Raw genomic sequence first — 20,227 nt, forward strand, 5'->3', positions numbered from 1 at the left:
AGGCTCTAGCTCCAATTGCCATGTCTGTCTGAACAGTTGGTACACACCAGGGATCTGTTAGTCCCTTTGGCCCCTTTCTTCCTGTTCTTTCTCCTGAGGAACCCTGTGATGTCACCATCTCCAGGAAGCTTTCTTCATCTAACAGGACCAACTATATACAGCCACTCTTGTGCTAGGCCTGGGGGGATGAAAGGCTGAGTGAAAGGGACTTCTCTTTTCTTTGATCCCCAGAACAGAGTTAAAGAAAATGCTTATTTAATACCACAACTGATTTTATATTTCAAAAAATAAAAATATAACTTTATTTTATTGTAAATGTACAAAATATAGAGAGTAGAGGGATTGTATTCCAGATATGGTTGTCCATGCCTTTTATCTGTGCATTCAAGAGGTGAAGGACAGAGGCTAGAGGATCATCCTTGGCCATGGAGCAAGTTTGAGGCTGAACTGTGTTGCATGAGGCCCTGTTTCAAAAAGAAAAGACCAGGCGGTTATGATGTACACCCTTAATCCCAGCACTTGGGAAGCAGAGGCAGGCAGTTTGAGGCCATCCTGGTCTACAAAGCCAGTTTCAGGACAGCCAGAGCTACACAGAGAGACCATCTTGGACCCCCCCCCCCCAAAAAAAAAAAAAAACACTTTACTATTGTACATGAATTCAATGATCCAAAACTTTTAGCACTTGACATAAAAGACTAAAATTTGCCCACTCCTGGAGCCAAATGTTTTTGAATCTGATATTGTTGTGACTAGTAACGATGAAGCTTGCTGACTTTTTTTTTTTTTTTTTTTTTTTTTTTGTGACAGGGTCATTGCAGCCCATCCTGGTCTCAAAATCATTACAAAACCAAGGGGGAGCCACTCAGTCTCTGGCTGACACAGGTCACAGGGACATCACACCACAGCCACTGCTTCTGCTGTCCCCATAGCCAGCCTGAGTTCAGACACTCAGCACGTCAGCGCCAACTCTGTAGTGTCTCCTCTGCCAGCCCTGGGGTTGTGCCTGGCATCCTGTCCACTCTCTCTTTGTCCTGGAACAGGAAGTTCTAGTCTCTTTTTTTGTCCTGTGTGGCCCTTGATGTTGTGTGGGATGGCAGATATGGGAAGTGTCTATACACCGCTTGGGAACTGTTAGAAATGTGACATGCTAGCCAGGTGGTGATGGCACATGCCTTTTGTCCCAGCACTCAGGAGGCAGAGACAGGCAAATATCTGTGAGTTTTGAGGTCAGTCTGGTCTACAGAGTGAGTTCCTGAACAGCTTCCAAAGCTATAGAGAAAGCCTGTCTCAAAAAAAAAAAAAAAAAAAAAGAAAAAAAAAAAAAAAGAAAGAAAGAAATGTGACATGACATACATTGATACATTGGCTTACTCCAAAGGATACAGATTTTAGAATGGCATTGATTTGTGAATCTGCAGTTCTCAACCTGTGTGTCAAGCACCCTTGAGGGGGGGTTTGGATGACCTTTTCACAGGGGCTGCCTAAGACCATCAGAAAACACAGATATTTACATTACAACTCGTAACAGTAGCAAAATGACAGTTATGAAGTAGCAATGGAATAATTTTATGGTTGGGGGTCACCACAGCACGAGGTACTGTATTAAAGGGCTGCAGCATTAGAAGGGTTGAGGCCACTGAGCTAGAAGGAAAGAAAACAGCCTGTTGGGTCTAGTTTCCACTATGTCATCTCCCAAGATCACTTCATATCTTGCAAAGGCAATTTCTTCCCATAGCAAAATCTTAAAAGTAGGAGGAGGGCCCTCAGTTGCTGCTCTGGGTATGAGACCCTGGCTGGCGTTTATGGCTTTCTCTGGCATATTTGATCCATGAACCCTGGAGTCAGCCAGCACTTCAGTAGCTCAGTTTTCCTGATGGTATGACTGGTAGCACAAAGATGTGGCTTTCCAAACCTACACATCCAGCGCAAACTCTGGCCTGCAGCCCCCCAGGGCTTTTCATAGAACTCAGAGTTTTATAGTGAAATATGAATGGAACAAAGAGCCAAGAATGTCCAAGATATTTCTTTTTCAATATTAAAAATGGAAGCCAGGGCCTGGCACATGCTATGCAAGCACTCTACCACTGAAGCATGCTCCTCGGTGGATCCTATGCACAGCTCTACCCCCAGTCACACCTCCAGCTATGGCTGTGTTAATCTTGAATGACAACGTGAAATGATAGGGTATCTGCCTTTCAGAGAGATACACAGCCAGCCTGCTGGAGCAGCTGAGACAGGTAGGCAGCAATCCTGATGGAGACTCATTTTATTTTGGTTTCTTAAGTGTATGGGTGTTTAGCCTGTATTTATGTCTGTGCACCACATGCGTGCTGGTACCTGTGGAAGCCAGAAGAGGACATCAGATCCCTTATGACTAGAGTTACAGATGGTTCCCAGCCACTGTGTGGGTGTTGGGAATTGAGCCTGGGTCCTCTGCAAAACCAGCCTGTGCTCTTCACTGATAAGCCACCCCTCCAGCCTCTGACAACAGTTTTTTTTTTAAACATAATTTTCTAAATGTTCTGCAACCTCAGCTTTGCCATCTTCTTTATTAAGTCTTTTTCCCCCTTCTCAGTCTCAGATACATAGAATGGCACTGTTTCAAACAAATGAAAACAGAACAGGGCTGGGGCTGGTAAGATGGCTCACTTGGTAAAAGCACCCACTACCAAGCTCAAGAGCGGAATTCAACAACTCCTAGCACTCACATGATGGAAGGAGATATCCTTTTCATGTAGCCCAGGCTGGCCTCACTCAATATGTAGCTGAAAATGACTTTTAACTTCTTACTGATTACACCTCCCAGTCACTGGATGGTAAGCGGGCTCAACCACGCCTAAGTCTATGTGGTACTAGGAACCCAGAGTCTTATGCACACTAGGCAAGCACCTATCAACTGAGCCACATCCCCAGCCCTTAGATGTCATTCTTTCCCCATACCCTTTGAAACAGGCTGTCAGTATACATCCCTGGGTGACCTTGAACTCACAGATACTGCCTGCCACTGTCTCCTCAATACCCCATCACACCTGTCTTGGGCGTCATGTATGTATGTATGTATGTATGTATGTATGTATGTATGTATTGAGACAGGGTTTTTCTATGTAGCTCTGGCTGTCCTGGAACTCACTCTGTAGACCAGGCTGGCCTACACTCAAAGTGGCCTCTGTCTCCAGAGTGCTGGGATTAAAGCTTGTACCACCCCGTCCAGCTCTTCTGTTTCTTTTTTAATGACTTATTTTTTATTTTATGTTCATTGATAATTTGTCTGCACATATGTCTGTGTGAAGATGGCCGATCCCCAGGAACTGGAGTTACAGACAATTATGAGCTGCCATGTGAGTGTAGGGAATTGAATCAGGGTCCTATTGAAGAGCAGTCCATGTTCTTAACCACTGAACCTTCTCCCCAGCCCCCATATCATTCTTAAAAGTTATTTTAGAAAGGTAAAGAAAGATGCTAGAATTATTTGTTGCTTGGCTTTGTTATTTTTAGTTTCATTGTTTAATAATAAGCAATTGTTGCCTATACTCTCTTTTGCTGTCTGGAATATTCTACAACTCTCCTAGAGGCATGATAGATGATTATTGTAAAGAATGTTCTAGAGCAATTGAAAGGATGATGGTTTTTCCTACTGTGTTTTGAAACCTGTGTTTAAACACTAAAGTCTCTTCATTAGTTTTTGGTTTATATTACATCTTTGTATCTATGTGTTTTCAATGTATCTATCTGTGTATGTATGTATGGTATGTATGTATGTATGTATGTGTATGTATGTATCTATCTATCTATGTGTGGGCATGTGTATGCCATGGCATATGTATGGAAGTCAGAGGACAATTTTCAAGAGTTCTTTCCTTCTATCACATGAGTGCTAAGGGTTGAATCTGGGTCTCAGACTTTCCCTGGCCCTATTTATTCTCATTTGTTTGAGATTGGGCCACTCTACTTAACTCAGGCTGGCCTCCAGTTTACCCTCTTCCGTAGTCAGCCTGGTGAGTACTAGGGCTAAGGAGAGTTCCCTAACACCCAGCTTCCCTTTGAGCCTCTGGTTTATGAATTCCTGGCATGCAGTTTGGTGCTAGAAGATCTCAACTGCATTGCTTCACGTTTCACTTGTGGTCTTTGTGGTTTGGGAGGGACTCTGAAAGGCCAGTAGGAGGTCAGCTTCCTGTGTGGGAGATTGCAGGCTTTCCTCTGACTAATCATCTCTGATAATCTGATACACAACAATGAGCCTGGTGCAGAGGAAATCCTCAACTGTAGCAGGCATTTGGAGCCTTGTTTAAAAAATACATCCCAGGCCTAATATCAGAATAGCATTGTCTTTTACTGTTACTGTTTCTTTCTTTATTCATTTATTGTTTCTTTCTTTATTCATTTTGAGACATATCACTATGTAGCTCAGGCTGGCCTTGATCTTGGAATTCTCCTACTTCTTCCTCCCTGGTGCTGGGATTACAGGTGATTCCATATATAATCTGACCAACTGACTCTTGCCCCTGCCACTGTGACTTCCCCATCAAAAATTTTTGAACTTGTTTGAAAACCACCCTCCCCCCCCCCAAATTCCTGTTAACCTCCTGCTTTGCTTTTCCATGTCCTGAAGGTCATCCTGTGCGATAGGTAGTGTTAATTGTTAACTTCACAGAATCTAGAGTCACTCCGAGAGTCTCCAGGCATGCCTGTGGTGACTTACCTGATTAGGTTAATACAGATGGAAAGACCCATCCTAACTGTGGACATGCTTTATCTGCTCCATTTTATACACATTCTCAACTTTTCCTCCCACTATTTCTCATGTGTGCTACCTATAATAGACCCCTAAACACTCTCTCTTCTCATATTTACACCCTGGATGTAGTCGTATCTTTTTAATGTTTTTCCTGAAGAAAATGATTAATGTTGACTTGGAGGTTTGTCTCCCTGTCTCTCTTTTTCCCCTGCTTATTTCCCCTCCTTCCACATTACAGAGGGCTCTTGTGTCAGTTGCTATCTGTCGACTTGAGAGCACACGGGAAAGCCAAACTCTTTTTCTTTTTTAATTTTAATTTGATTTGTATGGGTGTTTTGTCTCCATGTATATCTGTGTACCACTTATGTGTCTCGTGTCTGGTGCAGGCCAGAAGAGAGCATCAGATTCCCTGGAACTAGAGTTGCAAATTGTGAGCCACTACATGGGTGCTGGGGATTAAACCCAGGTCCTCTGGAAGAGCAGCCAGTGCTCTTAACTGCTCAGCCACCTCCCAATCCTGATATTATTTCAGTTTTGATTCACCTTACTTGAATCCAAAGACCTACCTATGGCAATATGGGCTGCAGTCATTTTTCTACCCTCCTGGACGATGCCTGGTGCTTTCTCCAACTATTCTGTGTACCTGGGTTTTGTCAAGTTGTTCAGGCATCTCACATTTATGCACCATCCACAATTGTTCTGCTATCATAAACAGCCTCTATACGTGTGCTCAGCCACGGCCATTCCTTGCCCAGCCCCCACCACCCCATGGCACCTGGACAGACCTTTCCAGCCAGAATGCTAATGCCTCTTTCAAGGCTCTCTGGGGCCATTCCCTGTAAAGCTTCATTTTATCGAAATGAGGTTTTTGTTTTGTTTTTAAGAGACAGAGGAGGGGTGTTTGGTGTCTAGGTGGGCTATAGTATGTGGGGTCTGTCTTTGGGCCAACAGTGGCTTCTGGTCCTAGGAAAGCCTCTTCTGAGATATGTACTTTTTTCTCTTCAGGCTGCTTGAAGGAGGCCTCTGTGGCCTCTTCAGCTATCACTGGGAGCACTGAGGGACACACCCTCTTGGTCCCTGCAGCCCTGATCTGCTCACACCCAGTGTCTCTGTTTTAACCTAGCCTCCCTCTATGCTGACTACCCCATCCTATCACCACTTTATCCCTTTCCTGCCTCCACCTTTCAACAAAATGGTGATAAGAGGGGGCAGTGGAGAGCTGGGATTGCCCAGTTACGATGTTCAGTTCTACCTGCTAGTTTGGCTGAGTCATGGGATGGGTACATACATGAACATTATTCCTGGACACTCTATAAGTGTAAGAGACTAGCTGTAAGAGACTAGCATTAGAATCTGAAAGGGAGACAGGTGTTGTGTCCAGTGTTCAGTTCACACGGGTCTGTGGGAGAAACAGGGTCACTCTGTAAACAGCGAAAACTACTCCAAGCATCTGACAAGCTCTTCTTAATACTCTTTCAGTGAGCTTCTGTACCAGGATCATCACAGGAGTCTTGCTATGGCCTCAACAGCTTCACCAGTATCCAGAGCTGGCCTTGCTCTAAGACTGTGTAAACTTTCAGAGGTGACATTAAAAACATACCAGAATTAACACAGGTGTTGTTAGGAATAAGAATAATGGGTTGGGACTGCAGGTGGCAGGTCTCTGGTCCCAGGGTGGGTGATGGACAGCAGGCGGATGGGGAAACAGAGACCTTTAGACGGGACTCATATTGAAAGTTTTATTGAGGGGAAGATAAGAAACGAGGTAAAGAGACACAGAGACAGAGAAAGAGAACAGAAGAGGGAGACAGGAAAAGCCCTGTGGTTGGGGTCTTTCTTTAAAGGGGTCATCTGCATTTGCATGCAGACTATGTAGCCATGGAACCCTGGACTGACCAGGGGCAGGGGCAGGCCAGCATAATGCCTGAATCCTTACAGGTATGAAGAGTGCGGTGTTCCCAAGCGATACTAGAGTTATTAGGGTGCCATTGTAAGGCCCCTTCAGTAACAAGTAATGTAATAGTACACATGCTGTAAACGGGAGACTTTGATTTAATCTAAAAGACAAAGTATATTTACCATCCTTAATGTTTAACTCTCCATACCATGCGGTAAGAGAGTGGAAAGCACAAGTTAGTCTGAACTGAACTGCCAAATTGCAGGCGAGGACCTGACATTCCAACTTCATACCGTTGAATAGGTTCATTAACAGTAGAACTAATTTCTACAGTCCATGTTTAACTACATCTGTGCCATCTTAATTCTGAGTGAGAATATTTTCCTTGAGGGGAACTATAAAGGGTCCAATCAATGATGTCTCCATGAGAGATATTAATTAACAGTTGAGGTTTCTTACTCTTACATTGTACCCAATCAGATTCCTTGTTCTTAAACCACATCTCACAGAATGGTAGATTTATGGAACTGATAGCATTAATCTCCTGTCCTCTAAAACCAGATGCATGAAGCATATAAAACTCATTATGATAATCTGTGCTAGTATCAACTATAGATAAGCACACTTGAAAAGTTATATTTCGACATTGAATTCCATTTCCCATACAAAGGAATTCCTTGTACTCCCACAGTATAGTTTATGGTTTTCTTAGCCTCCTCCATTTTCTCCTCAGTTGTCACAGGACCAGGTAGCCAAAAAGATTCATTAACTACCACAGGGATTTTCATAGCATAGCAAGGAACAGCTTTGTATTGTCCAAAGGTTTATGAGTAATAATCCAATGGTAGGCCGTAACCAGTTAATGTCACCCAATAATTTTTAAAATCATTAAGACTGTATAACAGATCTCTTACAATCTGTACCTCTTGTGGCTGGAATTCTCTGTTTCCTAAATTTAAATCCTAAAGAATTAAGAGAATCTCTTCTTGATATTTTTTTCAGGAGAAATGTGTAATCCCCAACTGGCTAAAATTTCTTATACTACATTAAACATTCTTTCTAAGATATCAGAAGCAGCCAATAAAATATCATCCATATAATGGTAAATAATGGATTGAGGAAATTATTTATGAACCACTTTCAATATTTTGATGTACAAAATATTGACATAAAATTGGATTGTTTAACATTTCTTGAGGGAGTACTTCTATTCATATCTCCTTAGTAGCTGAGCATTATTATAAATAGGCACTATAAAAGCAAATGTTTTTCTATCTTGTTCTAAGCCAATCTTTAGGTAATAAAAAAGGTAAAGGAATTCCAATTGTAAAGAGCCCATACACTGAATTACCTTACTTATAGCTCTCAAATCAGTTAACATTCTCCACTTTCCAGATTTTTTTTTTATTACCAATATAGGAGAATTCCAAGGAGTTGTTTTACCTTTAAAATATAGTATTAATAACAATTGAGCAATTTTGTCACCAGTTTTTATCTTCGTAGTTCTTTTTACATAAGCCATCTTTAAAAAAAAAAAAAGCATTAAAAACAATCTCTACAGGATTTTAAGAGGTAACGTTAGGCAATATGCATGGAATATTTTTTATAAAAAGAGGGTCTTTTTTATATATAGATTCCAAGTAACATGTTAATGTAAGTTGCCAATTATTAACAGTGTGAAATAAACAATTTACCTGTATTTTATTTAGTAGAAAATAACCTTTTTGGCTCTTTATCAGTAAGAGATTATTTTTCATGAGTTTTTGCCTTAGTAACAACATCATCTAATAAGCTAACAACCTGATCTGTTTCAGGTGTTACATTTTTGTAGAATTTAACCAAGAATTTCAGAAAGCAACTTAAAGAGCAGAGCCCAATTCTCAGTAATGATAAACAAAAAGCGTATTCAATAATATAATTTAAAATCAGGAATTTTGTTCTTTTAGTTCATTTACTATGAAAATTAAACATTCGTTTAAACTCTAATTGGACAGCCAGCCAGGCAGTAATGGTGGCACACACCTTTAATCCCAGTACTCTGGAGGCAGAGGCAGATGGATCTCTGTGAGTTTGAGGCCAGCCTGGTCTACAGAGGAAGTTCCAGGACAGCCAGAGCTGCTACTCAGAGAAAAACCCTGTCTCGAAAAAGCAAAACCAAAACAAAACACATTAATTAGACAATTGAGAGAAGAGAACATCCTCCATATAATGAATGACTCATATCTCTGGAAATTCAAACAAGCATTGATTTAGTACTTTATGTCTGGACACAAATGGCTTTTTGTTTAGTTTAGTTTTGTTTTTCAAGACAGGGTTTCTCTGTTTGGCTTTGTAGACCTGGCTGGCCTTGAACTCATAAATCTGTCTGCCTCTGCCTCTGCCTCTTGAGTACTGGGATTAAAGGTGGGTGACACTTGTTAAATTTTTTTTACTATAGTTGTTGGGCTTGTTTTAATTTTTTCTTTCTCCCATGAAGGGAACAGTGATAATGAGTTATTCTCATTATTAGGGAAAACAAAACAAACAAACAAAAAACATTTCCCACGAAGGGACCTTTAATAGTGACTTATCCCCTCTCTGATGGAATAAACAAAAAACATTTAAGCCAAAATTAAGCAAACAACAGCGGCAGAGTCCCGCCCATCATTTGTAATTTGATGCCTCAGCTTTCCGATGTCAGGCCATCCCTGAAAGAGCTGACAGGCAGAGTGCAGAGAGCTTCAGTTATACTTAATTTCTTTCTTTTATCAGAAAGAACCCCCCCCCCCCCATTTCTACTGGGAAGAGATCTTTTTGCTTTCCTATTTTTCATTTATGGGGCCTTTTAACTTTTAGGCCTTGATCTAACATTTTCCTTTTTTTAACCAAGAAAATCTCCCATGCCATGAAAAACTTGCCTTAAATAAGTGGGAATGCTTGTCTCTTGGTTGTCTGTGCCATGCCAGTTTATTTCTTGGACTAATTCCAAATTCCCAACACAATAAAGGTATTTTAAAATGTTTGTTTGTGCCGGGCAGTGAGCAGTGGTGGTGCACACTTTTGATTCCAGCATTCAGGAGACAGAGGCAGGTGACTCTCTTTGGGTATGAGGCCAGCCTGGTAGAGCAAGTTCCAAGACAGCCAGGGCTACGAAGAAAGACCCTGTCTTGAAAAACTTTTAAAAATTGCTTATTTGTTCATCTATTTATTTATTCATTTTTAATGAGTATGTGTATGTTTCCGAGGCTGTGTATGTGTACCATTCGTGGGCAGGAGCTGGTGGAGGTCAGAAGAGGGAGTTGGGTCTCCTAGAAAGGGAGTTACAGGCACTTATGAGCAACTATGTAGGTGCTTGATTTGAACTGGGAGCCTCCACAAGAGCAGAACAACCTTTGAGTTTAAAAAAATCACTGATTTTTTTAAAAATTAGGAATTGAAAACAACAACAATAACAAAAGAAAAACCAGGAACTGAAAATTTTTTAAATATTTTAACTTTATTTTTATGGTAATGGGGGTTTAACTCAAGGCCTCAGACACATGCTTGACAAATGCTCTTCCACTGAGCTACATCTCACCCCCTTTTAAAACACTTTATTTTGTTTGTGAGCATGTCATGCCCCAGAGCCAGTCTACCCAGAAGTTAGCTCTGGGGTCCAGTGGGAGAACAGTATGAACCTGTCTTCGCGGCTGGATGACAGTCAGTATAGTATATACTCCCTAAACATGAAGACCTGAGTCCAATCCCTATTGTCCTGTAAAAGCCAGGTGTGGCCAAACACATCTCTAATCTCAGCACAGTATAGCACACAGCAGACAGGCACCCTGGGGCTCACCGGTCAACCAGGCCAACTAATTCAGTGAGTTCTACATTCAGTGAGAGAACCTGCCTCAAAATATAAGGTGTGGCAGGGTGTAGTGGCACACATTTTAATCCCAATACTTAGGGAGGAGATGTAGGCAGATCTCTGAGTTCCAGGCCTTCTACGGCTATATGATAAGATCCCGTTTCAAATAAACATCAACAAAACAATAACAGAAAAAAAAAAAAACCCTGCCAATCTCTGGTTTACCCATACACTCACTCCAGCACACACACGCACACAAGTTAGATTAGTGGGAGAATTTGGGTGAACTATGGCTTTGGAGACAGAGGCTCTGGCAGATTCTGTCATGAGGACTCTTGCTTCTATTGGCCCTTTTCATACTGATATGGTCATTGTTCTTTGTCTTTTGTGTCACTTGTCATATGGAGGGCAATCACGGGGTAGAACCAGGAGTGATCCCATGAGCTTGTGACTCCAGCCCATCTGTAGACTGGCATGGGATATCTGCACTCTGTGAGAAGATATATTGCTATGATTGGTTTAATAAAGAGCTGATTGGCCAATAGCTAGGGAGAAGGTATAGGCAGGACTTCCAGGCAGAGATAGAGGAAGTAGGAGATGAATCTAGGAGCATGACAGACTCCAGGAGAGACAGCGAGGAAACAGACGGTGCATGATGCAAGAGAGGTTACAGAATGTAGAGTAATACAAATGGGTTAATTTAAGTTATAAGAGGTAGTTGAGACTAGCCTAAACTAAGGCCAAGCTTTCATAATTAATAAAAGTCTCCATGTTATTATTTGCAGGCTGGCAGTCCATGTCAAACTATGTCTACATTAGATTAATTCTTGCTTGGCCTACATCTGTGTAGATAAGCTTTGCTGTGGTCCACCAATAAAATGAATCAGAATGAGTCTCTGTTTTCTTTGTTTCACATGCAGAACCTTTATCTCAGTGATCACTGAGAGTATTCTCTTTGGCCTCTATTATTATTCAAGGGGGAGAAATGGTTGGCCCAGGTCATGTGACCAGCAGAACAACCTGGGAGCCCAGGTTACCAGGGCACAGGGATATTTTATTCACCTATGCCAAATCCCTGAGAAGCTTGTCATAAGGAGATGTCCCAGTCTGAATGGCCATTCTCACCTCAGCCCTCAGTGTCTCCTGCATACATCTCTCCTCAGCCCTCAGTGTCTCCTGCACCATCTCTCCTCAGGCTTCACTGGCTCCTGCATCCATCTCTCCTCAGCCTTCACTGGCTCCTTCAGTATCCATCTGGTGCTGGAAATTGTCCAGTCCCTGGCCATCATCAGTCTCCTAATGGTGTTTTTGTTACATGTGGTAACAAGATGTCTGCTTTCCTGGGCTGCCCTTGAGATGACCTCTTGGATGGTGGGAATTGTGCCCTTTGCATCTGCTTCAGAAATACTTTTGCCTCCCTCCCCCACCCCCATAGGAAAGAGCTATCTAGCAGGATGTGGCTGACACATATCTGTAGCCCCAGCATTTGGTAGGATCAGACTGGAAGACAGGAGTTTCAAGTTATCCCTGGCTACATAGCAAGGGATACATGAGCTACATGAGACCCAGGCCACGGGATGAGGGACAGAGAAGGAAGAGGAGGAGGAAAACTGTTTTGATTGATAAAGTAGATAATCCCTGACTGCCAGTTTCTATTTCTGTTTTACTGATTATATTCAGCTTTGTAGGTGTCTATTCATGTAGGAGTTAGCATCATAAAATGCCAGCATACTCATCTAATGACCTCCAACTTAGATGATGACGATGATGGTAGTGCTGGTGATATTGGTGATTTTTAGGAGCACAGCATGAAGATCCTTGCACCCACAGATCTCCAGGGAAACCAGGAATGTTAAGCACACAGCATTGTCTTTCCAATGGAAAAGATGAAAAGCCTGTTCTTCCACCTAGAAAGTTGAGAATTGGACATGATTAACAACCTAGTAATCTGCCTTATCTGTTGGGCATATCAAGCTCCCACAACCAGGACCCTAGGTGACTAATAGTCCAAATGACCTCTATGTATCTGTATGACTGAAAGCAGGCCAGACCCTGAGGCCATTAAGCTAATACAGGTAGCCTATCTCTAGAATCCATCTTTTTTTTTTTTTTTTTTTTTTTTTTTTTTCTGTTTTCTGAGACAGAGTTTCTCTGTGTAGCCCTTGGTGTCCTAGAACTTGCTTTATAGACCAAGCTGGCTTTGAATTCACAGATATCTGTTGTGGAATATTATTTTAAGATGTGTTACATTTGTTTATGCTGTGGAACATTTGTTCAATGATGCAAAGATGTGTTGCATTCTTTTATGCTGCTTTTGTTTAACTCTGTGAATCTGTGTTATTTTATGTTGGGAATGAATGACCTGATATGACTCTTTAGAAGTCTTGATCCAGGTTGATGAAGTCAATCTGAACCAAGTTTTCATTCTCATCATTCTCAGTTCACTTCTCTGCCTGACACCTGCAGAGTCCCCTCAGGTGATGATGCTGATGCTGATGGTGGTGATGATAGTGATGATGGACGTAATGATTTGAGACAGGCTCATGTAGCTCAACCTGGCCTTGAGAACTCATTTTGTAGCAGAGAATGACCTTGAACTTCTGATCCTCCTCTCTACTTTTTGTTTTGTTTTTTGAGACAGAGTTTCTCTGTGTAACTGCTCTGGCTGTCCTGGAACTCACTTTGTAGACCAGGCTAGCCTCAGACTCAGAGATCTACCTGCCTCTACCTCCCGATTGCTAGGACTACAGGTGTGGGCCACCACCGCCTGTACTCTCTACTTCTTGAGTGCTAGGATTTCTGATGTATGCCACCACACTGTCTGTCCACACCCCCCACTTCCCAGGTTTTTTTGAGACAGGGTTTCTCCGTGCAGTCCCAGCTATTCTGAATTCACTTTGTAGATCAGGCTAGCCTCGAACAACTAGCTTTTTTAATTTGTGGGGTTTTTGTTTGTTTGTTTGCGTTTATTCTTATTTGTTTGTGTATCTGTGTGTGTGCATATTATTATGTGTGTGTGGGTGCCTACAGAGGCTAAAAGAGAGTGGCATATCCCTAAAGTTAGAGTTGTATCTCCTGATGTGGCTATTGGGAGCTGAACTCCAGCTCCATGGAGGAGCAGTATGTATTCTTATTGCTGAGTCTTCTCTCCAGCCCTACCCCTCCCTTACTCCTTCCCTATCCCTCCTCTATTTTTTTTTTTTTTTTTTTTTTTTTTTTTTTTTGAAGTCAGGATCTCATTTCATAGACTAGGCTAGCCTGAAACTCTCTGTGTAACCAGGAAAGTAAAAGAGGTAAACTCAAAGGCTTCACTTCTAACAAATCACACTGGGGAAAAATTGTATGAATGGGGAACTGGAGAGATGGCTCAGAGGTTAAAAGCACTGGCTGCTCATCCAGAGGCCCTGAGTTCAATTTCTAACAACCACATGGTGGCTCACAGCCATCTATAATGAGATATAGTGTGAGACATACATAGAAGCAGAGTGTTGTATACATAATAAACAAAATCTTTAAAAAAGTATTGTGTGAATGTGGCAAAGCCTTAAGTTCCCATTTGACTCTTATTGGAGAGAAACTATATAAAAGAAAAGCCTTCAGAACAAATCCAGTCCCCGTGCCTTTTGTTCTTGTGTTGTGAGCAAAAACTCCAAGACAACCTTCCTCTTAGACTTAGTTACTGTGCTTAATCATAAAGAAAATCCAGGATCTTGGTCCCTGGTGTCTATGTACAACAGACCACCTCCAAGAGACAGACAAAGTCACAGAAACCACAGAAGGCTCCCTCTCAGCGGCAACCCATGAGAACAGACTACCTGCAAGTAACAGACAAAGCCATAGAAACCACCAAATGTTCCCGTCTGTAGCCAACCAATCAAAAATACTAACAAACCAGTTGCCATGACTCTGGGACATTCCCCTAATTGTTCCCCAAATGTCAACCAATCAGAAACCAACTGATACCTACTGATGTAATCCTGTGATTTTTTTTTCCTTTAAAAATCCTGCACTAGACAGGGAATTCACTTCCTCTGGTGGCTGCTGCATCAGCCAGCTGAGGTCCCTGTTATGGTTGGATTAACAATAAACCTTGGTTTTACAGTTCGGTGGGTCTGTCTCCCTGGTGGTCTCTTTGGGGATCATTACGACTTGGGCACAACAGAGAGTTTGAATTTGGAATGATTCTTCTATCTCAACCCGCTTAGTGCTGGGAACCAGATGTGGTGGCATGTAGACTAAAGTCAGATAGCTGGGCCCATAAGTTCAGTGCTAACCTCTGCTATATAACAAACCATCTCAAACTACCAAATTTAGTTATTACAGCTTGAAGGTGAAATGGTCCCCAACTGGTGGCATTGTTTTGGGAGGCTTTGGTATAGTGATATATTATTTATGATTTAGTAAAGCTTGCCTGAGGATTCAGAAAACAAAGTCAGCCATAAACCAGAGAAACCAGGCACACACCCTTAATCCCAGCAACCATAAGCTAGGAAGTAGTGTTACACACCTTTTTAATCCTAGGACTCAGGGTTAAGACACATCTCTGTGAGTCCAAAGCCACTCAGATCTACACAAGAATGAATCAGTCTAAAAGAGAATTGTAGCTCACACTTTTAATCCCAACATTAGGAAAGTATATAAAACAGAAGCAAGGTCTTAGAGAGGATTCATTCTCCAGCCATGCTGAGGAAAGGTTACAGTCTGAGGCTTGGTGAAAGCTTGTGGAGACAGGACCGGCACATTCAATCTGTGGTAAGAAGCTAGTGGCCAGCTGCTTTGCTTTTTTGATATTCAGATTGAAGCTTGAACCCCAATATCAGTCTCTGGGTCTTTTATTTTTCTGTGTTACACTGTGGAACTTTCTGGACTTGGGCCTAGCTGGCTGACTTGAGCCACTGGGGTGGGCCTTGAAGGTTATAGCTTGTCCCTGGTTTTAGACTGAGTTCTCTTTCCTGAATCCTCTAATATGTGAGCACATCATGGTTGATACTCCTGATGCCATGAATCCCGCCATGCCTTCCTGTTGTGGTGATGGCAGCACTACCCTCCAACTGCCTTATAAAAATTTGGAAGAGGCTGAAGCAATGACTCAGTGAGTAAAAGTGCTTCCGACTCTTCCAAAGGACCCAAGTTCATGTTCCAGGACCCTCATGGTTGGCTCATGACTTCCTGAAACACCACCACCTGGGAGCCTGGTGTTGGGAATCTCTGCTGATTTCATTCCTCCCATTCCAGACCCTGCCCCCCCAGAAAGCTCGCCAAGGGTCAGCTCCCACCACCCCTTGCCCAGCTGATCAAGACCATGGCTACAGGGTATTTAAGACCTGGTCACCAGACCTGCCATGTGATTCCTCTCCTGCCTTTCTGAGAGTCACCCAGGAGCGCTCTGCTTTGCTTTGCTCTGCTTATTAAATCTGGTCTTATTAATTCAGTTTGATGTGGCTTATTGCATTTATAGAGGAACCCAATAACCGGTTATCCAATGCTTATCACCTGACACCTCCTTCTGGCCTTTGAGGGCAGGTGTCTGCACTCACGTGCATGCTCACCCCCAACACTCAACCATGTGCATGTATGTACACATGCATGAAAACACACAAAATAAAAGATACAATTAAAATATTTCCTTTTATTTTTGTTTTTCGTGTGTGAGTGTTTGTTGTGTGAATTGCTTCTGTGTCTGTGCACCATGTGCATGCATGGAACCCATGGAGGCCGGAAAAATGTGTCTGATCCCTTGGTACTAGAATTATAGACAGTTGAATCTCTATAAACATGCTAAGAATGAAACTCTGATCCTCCGAAAGAGCAACCAGTGCTAAGTATTGAACTGTCTCTCCAGTCCCAAATAAAATATAATTAAAAAGAAAGAAAGAAAGGAAAAGCCTAACTAATGTAACCTAGTTCTTCTATTTGAAGTAGTCTGAGCTTTAAAACTTTATTTATTTTAGTTATGTGTAGAAACTAGAGACTTGGGTTCAATTCTCAACATCTATATGGCAGCTCACAACCATTGTAACTCCAGGTCCAGGAGATCCAATGTCCTCTTCTGGCTTCCATGGACACTGTATGCACAGGGTGCACAGACATACATGCAGGCTAAATACCCATACATGTAAAATAAATAAGACTGCAGAGATGGTTCAGTGGTTAATAATACTGGCTGCTCTTCCAAAGGATCCCAGTTCAGTTCCCAGCACCTACATGGCAGCTCACAACTGTCTATAACTCTAATTGCAGGGTTTCCAACACAACCCCCTACACACACACACACACACACACACACACACACACACACACACACGCAGGCAGAACACCAATCCACATACAATAAAAACAGGTAAGTCACAGGGCAGTGGTGGTGTATGGCTTCAATCCCAGCACTTGGAAAGTAGAGGCAAACAGATCTCTGAGTTTGAAGCCAGCCTGGACTACGGAGAATTCCAGGATTGCCAGAGCTACACAGAGAAACCTTGTCTTGGGGGGTGGGGGGAGGCAGGGGGAGGGAGGGAAGAAAGGAGAGAGGAAGGAGATAAATAAATAGATAAAGAAATAAATAAATGTTGGGACCAGTGAGAGGTGTTAGGTATTGGGAGAGACCCTTTCAGGAATGCTTTTTCCATGGGGACGAGTTACTTTGCTGGATTCCCAGGCACCTTGTCCTTCCTTGGCTGTGTGCCTTCTTTGCGGGAAGTTGAGAGAATTCCGATACTATGTTTCCCAACTCCAGAACTTTGAGCTCAAACAAGCCTCTTTCCTGTAGAGGGAGGAGATATCAGCTTGTACTCAGCATTGTCAGCACTGGCTGTGATTTATCTAGTAATCCAGGTTCCTGCTACAGCTTGATTGTTGGCAATAGCTTCCTTCCTGTTAGTTCTAATTAATAATATTAATTCTCAGAATGCTCCTTAGAGGTTTCAGATTTCAAAGAGGAATTACTGAGGGACAAGCAGAGAGCTAATGCAAGCAGAGTGACAAGCAAGTGGATAGCTATTAACAAAGCCAGTTGAAGAATGTACAGCTCAGCTACACAAGTGCAGGATCCTCAAGGTGAGGACCAGGGGTCCAAAAGGATGGAAGGGGTGGATGGAAAGCTTTTCAAATGGGCCTCATCGAGCAGGGGGATGGAGCCATGCGGAGCTGGAGCTCGGGGGACATAGAGATTTTCTGCCAGCTTTTCTGCCAGCTTGCGGTGACAGTGTGCTTCTTTTTATGGGGTCTAGTGAAAGTGTTGCACTTTTCCTTGGTCTGGGGTGTTTGGGAAATTCATGGGCCTGTTTTTCCCCCCCTCTCACATGGTTTTAATATAACTGTGGTCCCAAGTGTTCCAACCTACATTGTCAAGTTTTCATAGATGGTGCCAGTCAATGACTTGTGGGAGGTGCACAAAGGAGATGCAGAGTCATCCTGTGTCTGCATTTACACTCTAAATGGAACCTCCCAGCCGGAAAACCAGTCTCATACAAGTTAGAACATGGCAATTGGAGTATGGCACCAGTCTCCACAATTACCTAGCCTTAGGTATTCTGTTAAAGCAACAACAACAACAAAAAACAGACTAAAAAGGAGGAAAATGTCCTTCTTATCATCAAGTACAGAGTGCTGAGACCAAGGGAGATTTGCAAGAGCAACTGAGCATGGTGGTCCACATCAGACGGAAGTCACCGCACAGGGAGATGGAAGCAGGAAAACTGGGAGCTCAGATGCTCAGATGGGTCCTGGTTACATAGAGCCAGCCAGGATAGAGGAGAAGCTATCTAAAACAACAGCCAATAATAATAATAATAAAATAATAATAACAATAATAACAACAACAGCAAAGGAGCTGGGGAGATGGCTGCATGGATAAGAGCACTTGCTAAACAGCATGAGGATCTGAGTTTGAGTCCCCAGTAATCCCAGTGCAGGGGGGAAGGGAGGCGGAGACAAGAGCTTGCAGGCTGTCAGCCTAGCTTCACTTTCAGACAGATCCTGTCTCAAGGGAACAAGGCAGGGAGTGGGAGAGCAGGGTACTCATCTCCTCCTCCACTTGCCTCTACACGCGCATTTGAACACGAAAAGTGCACACTGCCCTCACCACGCACAGAGAGAAGCACCCAGGACACATACTAAATACATAATAAAAAGAATGAGACAAAAAATATTGAGACAAGCAGGGCTGGAGAGATGGCTCAGCAGATAGAGTGCTCTACTGCACAAGCCTGAGGTCTTGAGTTCTGGTCCCCGGCACCTACGTAGAAGGTTGGGTACATCAGCGTGCACTTAGAATCCCAGCTCTGTGAGAACAGAGACAGGCAAACCTTGGGTTTTGCTACCTGACCAGTCTAAACGAAAAGACAGGCTCCAGGTTCAACGAGATACCCTGTCTCCAAAAAATAAGGTGGGAAGAAGTCTTCCCTATGGTTCTTCATGGTTAAACAGACCAACCAATAGGCATTCAACATTTACTGAATCAGAGTTTTCATTCCCTTATGAAAACCTCTTGAGCTGTGTAAAACTTTCTCCTTTTTTTCTTTTTTCCCCCCTTTCAAAACAGGATTTTTTCCCCCAAAACTGTGTGTGTCTGGCCAGGGAGGCCAGAAGAATGTCAAATACCCTGGAGTTGGAGTTACAAGTGACTGAACTGTCTGACATGTGATGGGAGATGTCATTCTGTATATGTTTCTCATACTGGTTAATAATAAAGCACTGTTGGCCAATAGGAAAGGAAGATAGGAGGGACTAGGAGACAAGGAGGAAATAGGAAGTAGTAAGGAGGAGTCAAGATGGAGAGTCTGGAGAGAGCTGGACGCCAGCCGCCTCCCCGGTAAGAGAAGGCCATGTGAAAATACATAGATCAACAGAAATGGGTTAATAATTAAAGGCAGAGCTAGCCGATAAAAAAACAAGTAACCGGGCCAACAGTATTGTATCAAATACAGAGTCTCAGTGTGTTATTTGGGGCTGGCGCGGCTGCCGGACAAAAATGGCGGCGGGTGGAAAAACTGTACTCCTTACAGACATGGGTGCTGGGAGCCAAACTCTGGTCCTCTACAAGAGGGCTATGTCCTCCTAACCACTGAGTACACATATCCCTGTTTGTAGCCCAGGCTGGCCTTGAACTCAAGGTAATCCTGCTTGAGTTGTGATTGCAAGCATGACCTGCGACACCTGGCTCTGTTCCTTCTTACTATGATTTTCAGTCCTTGTCAAAACACAGTTGGGCTGTGACAACACAAGCCTTTAATCCAGCACTCAGGAGGCAGATGCAGGCAGATCTCTGTGAGTTCAAGGCCAGCCTGGTCTACAAAGCTACACATAGAAACCTGACTCAAAAAATCAAAAACAACAACCTTTTGTAAAGGTAAAAAACAAAGATTTTACCTTTTCCTTGGTGTTTTGCTTACTCTGAGAACTTTTTTTTTTTTTTTAATACTCTGAGAACTCTTGCTGACACTCCTTGGCTTGTAAGTGTAGGGTGCAACAAACCCCACAGGTCACCAGCAAGCCAAAAAGAGCTCCTCTGGGGAGTCTGGGGTCACAGAGCTTCAGCCTGTCCTAGACCAGGGAACTGACTCTGGCTTGTGGTCAGTGTTCTGTTGTGTGTTCCTGGGACTGACTGGCAAGTCGACCTGAGACCCTCCTCACTAGATGTTAGATTATTCCTCTCCTATTTCTCTCTTTTTTTCTTGTTTGTTTTTTCAAGATTGAGTTTCTCTGTGTAGCAGCTCTGGCTGTCCCTCTTTGATGGGAGATGCCATTATGTATATATGTTTCTCATACTGGTTAA

General features: G+C 42.8%; 1 protein-coding gene across 1 annotated transcript in view; it reads left to right on the forward strand.

Annotated features, from left to right (window-relative positions):
* Positions 1 to 20,227, forward strand: part of Nudt8 (nudix hydrolase 8) — a 70,027-nt gene that overhangs the window by 15,323 nt on the left and 34,477 nt on the right. The window lies entirely within an intron of this gene.

The sequence above is a fragment of the Phodopus roborovskii genome, unplaced genomic scaffold (genome assembly GCF_943737965.1).
Source record: "Phodopus roborovskii unplaced genomic scaffold, PHOROB, whole genome shotgun sequence".
Taxonomy (NCBI): domain Eukaryota; kingdom Metazoa; phylum Chordata; class Mammalia; order Rodentia; family Cricetidae; genus Phodopus; species Phodopus roborovskii.